This window comes from Staurois parvus, unplaced genomic scaffold, assembly GCF_062004578.1.
Source record: "Staurois parvus isolate SC_StPar_1 unplaced genomic scaffold, SC_StPar_1.0 ptg000294l, whole genome shotgun sequence".
Classification (NCBI taxonomy): Eukaryota; Metazoa; Chordata; class Amphibia; order Anura; family Ranidae; genus Staurois; species Staurois parvus.
In genome coordinates, this window is record NW_028318090.1 from 6,477,304 (window position 1) to 6,483,713 (window position 6,410).

The 6,410-nt window shown below is 42.2% G+C and overlaps 1 pseudogene; it reads left to right on the top strand.

Annotated features, from left to right (window-relative positions):
- The first annotated feature begins 5,872 nt into the window (after positions 1-5,872).
- LOC149458117 (U2 spliceosomal RNA) lies at positions 5,873-5,988 on the top strand (annotated as a pseudogene).
- The last annotated feature ends 422 nt before the right edge of the window (positions 5,989-6,410 follow it).

Below are 6,410 nucleotides of genomic sequence, written 5' to 3' on the forward strand. Positions count from 1 at the left end.
TCTCCCCCCCCTCTCTCTCTCCCTCCCTTCTCTTCCCTTTCTCCCCTCTCTCTCTTCCCTATATCTCTTCCCCCCATCTTCCCTCTCTCTCTTCCCTCTCTCTTCCCTCTCTCTTCTCTCTCTCCCCTCTCTTCCCTCTCTTCCCTCTCTTCCCTCTATTTCTTCCCTACGTCTTCCCTCTCTCTCTCTCTTCTCTCTCTCTCTCTTCCCTCTCTATCTTCTCCCTCTCTTCTCTCTTCCCTCTCTCTCTTCCCTCTCAGATCATATGGGACTGTATACACACAGTATGATTGCCCCCCCCCCCCACCTCCTCAAAGGGCTGCTGATCTCCAGGCAGTAGGAAATGTGGGCAGTGGGTGGTAATCATACTAATCATACTATGTGTGCAGTCCCATATGATCTATCAGTGTATCATGTGCTGGATGGATGACAGCCCAGGGAACACATCACAGCTCACTTGTTTCGGGCTCTTTCCTCTCCGCCACGTCTACTCTCCCTGCTCTAGGCTATCCCCTGGTCCCAGCTCTGAGTGCGGGTGGAGGAAGGAGCTCAGCGGAGAGCGGCCACTCAGGAACACCAGGGCACCCCCTCCATCCGGCCAGGTCTGTTTCTGCCTCCAGCAGCAGAAAGCTGATGCGAGGGAGAGGGGGAGAAACCTCAAACCGGCTTTAAGCTGCTGTAGGGAGAGATACACAGTGCATCCTTCTGCAACTGCTCTCCCCCCCACACCTATCATTCTGCTGTCCAGGCCACCTAGAGGAGTACCAGTGGTACCCCTCAGATGGCAGCCCTGCATGGCTCGGTCTGTCGCTGCTCACCAAGTCTCTTCTTTTGAAAGGGGCGGTGCTGCCCCCCTAAAAATTGCTGCCCTAGGCAAATGCCTTGTTTGCCTCGTGGTAGATATGCCACTGCTCAGTACTCTAAGTATTTTAAGGTATTCCAAACAAAAATCAGTCACAAATCATAACATGTAGACTAGAAGACTACAGAGTTATGCCTTGTTCAAATTGTGAACATTGGTGTAATTCAGTACCGCTCATTCTGAATGGCACGCTATTCTCAATGCATTAGCTTGCCTTATTATGAGATGCGCTTCCAAAAATTCTGTATGCCTTTTTATGGTGGCTTAGGCAGCACATTCAAATAAATGGTTTGCATTAACACATTAATGATGTCCACTTTATTCCGGCCCTTTAGACAACTACATTTTGGATCTTCACTTTCAGGCCCAGTGACAATGATCACTAGAACAAATAGAGAGGTTGAATCTCCCTAAGAGGGACACAGACAGCACAGACAGGGTTTCTTACAATACCCTGTTTCAACAAAAAATAAAAGATATACCTTAACCTTTATTCATAGATATGCACTGTGTCCTGTGAGTTTAATCCTATTAAAGTGCAAAATGAGTGATCACCAACTTGGTAGGCTCTATAATTTTGTGGTCTGATAAAAAAAAAACTAATGGATTCCCCCACCCACGTGTTTGAAGTGGATGGAGCAATCTTTCCTGATGTGTCATTGTATTTTGAAAACGTGGACTCCTCTGCTACAGCAGTGACTGAAGGAAAATTTTCCAACATTTCCATTAAAGAGAAGCCGATCATTAGGTCGACATTTCCTGAACTGGAACGGCCCTAGGTGGATCGAAATTCAGCAAAATTATCCATAGATAACAATGGTTGACTCAACAGTTTACATAATGAATTTGAACTATAAATCTATCAATGTGGATAAGCTAGCCTAGTCAGGTTAGCATGGCAAGACTTATGTGCCCTGCTTCAACAGCCTTGCGAGATGTCCACATTGAGATATCCACATCATGTCTATGTGTCCTAACAATCACACGTTGACAGTTCTTATATAATTGGTGACGACCTCCAGCTGCTTCTCCAAGCTCCAGTTCACACCTGTACATTTCGTCTCACATTTCCCTAAGTTTGACAACCCTGAAAATGAAGAATCCTATTATTCTCAATAGGTCTCTTAAGAGGCTTGGATGGGTGTGAGAGGCGCACCCTTAAGTGAGGGGGAAGGGCGCAGCCACGTAGGCTTAACACAACTCTGAAAAAGCCAAACAACAGGCTTTCATTAGGACTGCCCACCCAGCGCACGTTATTAATCCCGCCCCCCTGGCCCAGGCGGTCCGTGCATAATGCTGGGCCGGTCAGGGGAGATCTCTCCCCATCATTACATTGCTTTCCGTGCCTGGCTGCAGCTCCAGTAGCCCCTACATTAATCTGGCTAGGGACCACATAAGACCATATAATCAGACAGAATATGGCTACCCCAAAAGGAAGCAAAATGCCTCCAATAAATCAATGCAAAGCACAGTACAGTCTTCTTAAAAATAAAAGGTATCTGTATGTTTTATTTCTGTCACAAATCTAAACCATATGAAGGTTTACTTCTTGTTATAGGATAGTGGGCAAAATGATGAAATCGTTCCTTTTTGGCCCTGAACCAACTGTGCAACTAAAACTGCTGGTTTACAAAACATACTGTATACAGCCTAATATTATAGAACTATTTATTCCAAACTGCATACAGCTGTTTCAGGATTGTTGGCCACACTGCACTGATGATGGGACCAGGAGTTGCACCCATACAAATTGCATGTGTGCTCAGACCAGAATATAATCAGGACCATTAATGATAGGTCCCGTGCTCCCAGAAAGCCTGCTATGAACATTTTTGATGACCTCAGACAGAACAGGAAGAAGATTTAAGTCCTGTCCCAAATGCTTGCCAGGAATGTTCTGACAATACTTCCTCTTCACAAAGTGGTGGAAGCATAAAACTAGTTCTCCAGCAAGGAGATCCCCGAAAACAAACACATGCTTCATTTTACTACTTTTGGGAAAGAAGTTACAAGAAAACCTATTTAACTGCTGAAGATTGCTATGTGGAAACACTTAGAAGTGATGCTGAGAAAAGGTTATGTTTAGTCTACAATTCATTATGCAAGAATTTATCAGTAAATCTTTACATATTACATATCTGTCTATAAGAAAGCATGTTGCAAAGATCGATGGCAGAATATATAGAAGGCTAAATATCTGAAATAGTTTTCTATATGTACTAAATGAGATTGCTTGAAATAGCTCAAAATGTATGATTACCAATCAGTGTGTATTTCCAATGTGATCTGTAACCTATATCTTGAGTATTACTTTTGGACCTGGCTCACAACTTTGTGTTTGAGGACACCAATTGGGCTCAGACAGGCACTCTGGCAATAGCACAAACTGCCCATGGGCTGCTGTGAGACTCTGGAGGCTTCCGTTGTTTTAACCACTTGCCCTCCTGAGGATTTACCCCCTTTCCCGACCAGGTCATTTATTGCGTTACGGCGCTGCGTTACATTAACTGACAATTGCGCAGTCATGCAACGCTGCACCCAACTGAAATGTATGTCCTTTTTTCCCATGAATTGAGCTTTATTTTGGTGGTACTTGATTGCCTGTGCGTACTTTATTTTTTGCACTATAAAAAAAAAGATTGACAATTGTGAGAAAAAAACAATATTTTGGACTTTTTGCTATTAAACATCTCCAATAAAAAAATTAAAAAATCTAATTTCGTCATAAATTTAGGGCAAAATGTATTCTGCTGCATGTCTTTGCTAAAAAAAAAATCCCAGTACATGTAAATTAATTGGTTTATGGGAAAGTTATAGCGTTTACTAACGGCGGTATATATACTAGGATTTTTAATTTTTCTTTATTTTCACTAGTAATGGCGGCAATCAGTGACTTATAGCGGGACTGCGGCAGACATTCTGACACTGGGGGGAACTGACATCCCCAGTGACACCAATACAGTGATCTGTACTAATTGCACTGGGCAGGAAGGCGTTAACATGAGGGGTGATCAAAGGGTTATCTGTATGCAAGGAGTGTTTTACTAGGGGTGGTGTCTGTGTGCTTTACTGTAATCACACTGCTCTGGATGGCTTGGCTGTGCACAGCTATCCAGTGCAGTGTGCCTGAGCTGACGGGGAGGAGAACTGTTAGTAAACAAAACAGTTCTCCTCCCCTTCAGATATTTTCAGAAATCATCAGGCGCCGGCGAGTAATTATTGGCCGGGACTCGGTGATTGATAGCCGTGGCCACCGAATGGTGGTGCAGGTAGGGCGCGCACGTGACTTGTGTGCACCCCCTACCCGGAAATGCAAAATCACATATATATACGTGATTTTGTGCACCCGTGCCACCCTGTCGCAAAGTGGTTAATAAATAGTAAAGTTTACTGAAGCATCTATGTACTTCATACTTAGATATCCATTCTGCACTCAAGAAGGCATAGTGACAGTGTTTAATTAGTTTGTTACTAGGCTAACAGGAAAAATATATTGGTTTTGTGTCATAATTATTTAAGTTTATAAGTTTTAAAGCATCTGTTTTTAATGTATGTTTACAGTGTTTGTTTTTCAAATAAAGAAAAATAATACATGACAAAGGATTCTCAGAGCACTATGGGTTATCTAAAGACACAACACATAAGAAGCTGCCTTATTTGAGGCTGGCTTTGTATCATTGAAAGCTTCTGTGGAACCATCCAATAAGAGATCAGTGGTTAGGTTTGAACTATTGATCTCTGTAAATAACAAACATTTTATAGCAAACGAGATAAAGGAAAAGAGAGCCTGCTGGATAAAAGACTGCATAAAAATATTTCATTTTTACTTGAATAAAAGAAAAGATAATTTTTTTTTAGCCTGACCATAAAATATAAAAAGTATAACATACAAAAAAGCTACTATATACAGTACGTCCTTTAATGTTTAGTTTAATGCTCATTATGTAGGCAAGAAACCTTTTATGTATTTAGCATAAAAGATGACTGTGCAAAAAGAATAATACTCAGTCAAACACTTACCTATGATTGGTGTGCTACAATTTTTATTTTCAGATTGTAAGAATTCATAATAATGCATAACATTATTGACATTCATGTCCATTTATGTTGCTTGGTGAGGTTAAAAAAAAGGAACTTCAAAGTGTAATTTGTCATCATGGTTCATCCTTGAATCTTAATTCTGCATTAAATGACCACTCTGAAAAGATTAAATAGTTTTGATTTGAATTACATCTATTATACCAACTGGCTGGACATTAATGTTGTTTTTATTGAAGGCTAGTTTTCTTGTACACCACAGAGAAAGTAAAAAAATGGCAAATGTACCCAACAAGACATTTCTGAACAAGTGGAGTAATAAGTATTCAATGATTTCTGCAATTATTCTGCATTTGTGTCTTTCTTTGAAGAGTTTTGTAGCACATATTTGCACTGTTTTGAAGCATTACTGAACTGGACAAAATACCATTTAAGATGGATCTGGTAGTCTTGGGGTAAGACAGCATAAATCTTTAATAAGCATAAAGTCCAGTATGGAAAGGGGAGGAATTTCTTTACTTTCTATTTGGTTAGTCCTTTTCACATATTGGTGCTACTGTGCCACCAAAATGGTGATGCAGGTGCTAATATGGTACAGTATGGAAAAAAGATGAGTCTTAGCAAAATTATGAATGTGTTTGTGGATGAATCTAAAGGCCAAACTCTGCCCCCCCCCCCCACCACTACCACCACCACCACCACCACCACCACCACACACACACACGTTCCCACACATCATCCTGCTCTCCCTGAATGCTCCCTAGTAAGTATTGCATTTTTTAGAAATTTACTAATTTGTTTTTTACATTTTGGCCGGTCACATGATGTGCAGGTTCGCCTCCTCTTTTCTGGTGCTGGGTGGCTCTCAATGATGCCAAGAGCATACTGTGAGTATAGGGCACACGGAGTTGAATACATTATACTCTGTATTCCAGGAAGTGGATCAAATGACACTGGGTATCAGTTAAAAGAGAAGTTTCTCGGCCTTTTGGCTAAGATCAAGTGTAGTATCTGTTCTTATCAATGTCCAGTGGGGGTGCTCCCGGCCATTCTAGCTTTGCGGGGATGGCTGTTGTATAGTACCCTCACTGGTATGATGGGGGTCCGGAAGACTAGTACCGGAGGGACAGAAACCAGGGAGCGCCGCGAGTTAAGCTGGGGCCCTGGGAGTAATTCCTCCGAGAAAACTGGAAAGACCCAGTAACTCCTGATTGGGATGGATCTACCTTGGTCTGGCCAGGGGCTGGGAAGGCAGAGAGTCCGCAAACACGGTGCCCCCTGAGTAGTCGCCTCAGGGGTGCTCTGAGTAGCACTTGGGTGTGGGACCCCACGTTGTGAATGAGCACATGGTCACCGCGTTTAAACACTTTTTGCACTGCGCCTCTAGGACCGGGCCTTTTGGCCAAGTCCTGGGCAATTTTTTTGCTACAGGCCTCAGGGCCTGGTCAGTGCACAATTTGGGCACGACCACTTTTTTATTATTTTTATAGATTTATTTAATTATTTATTT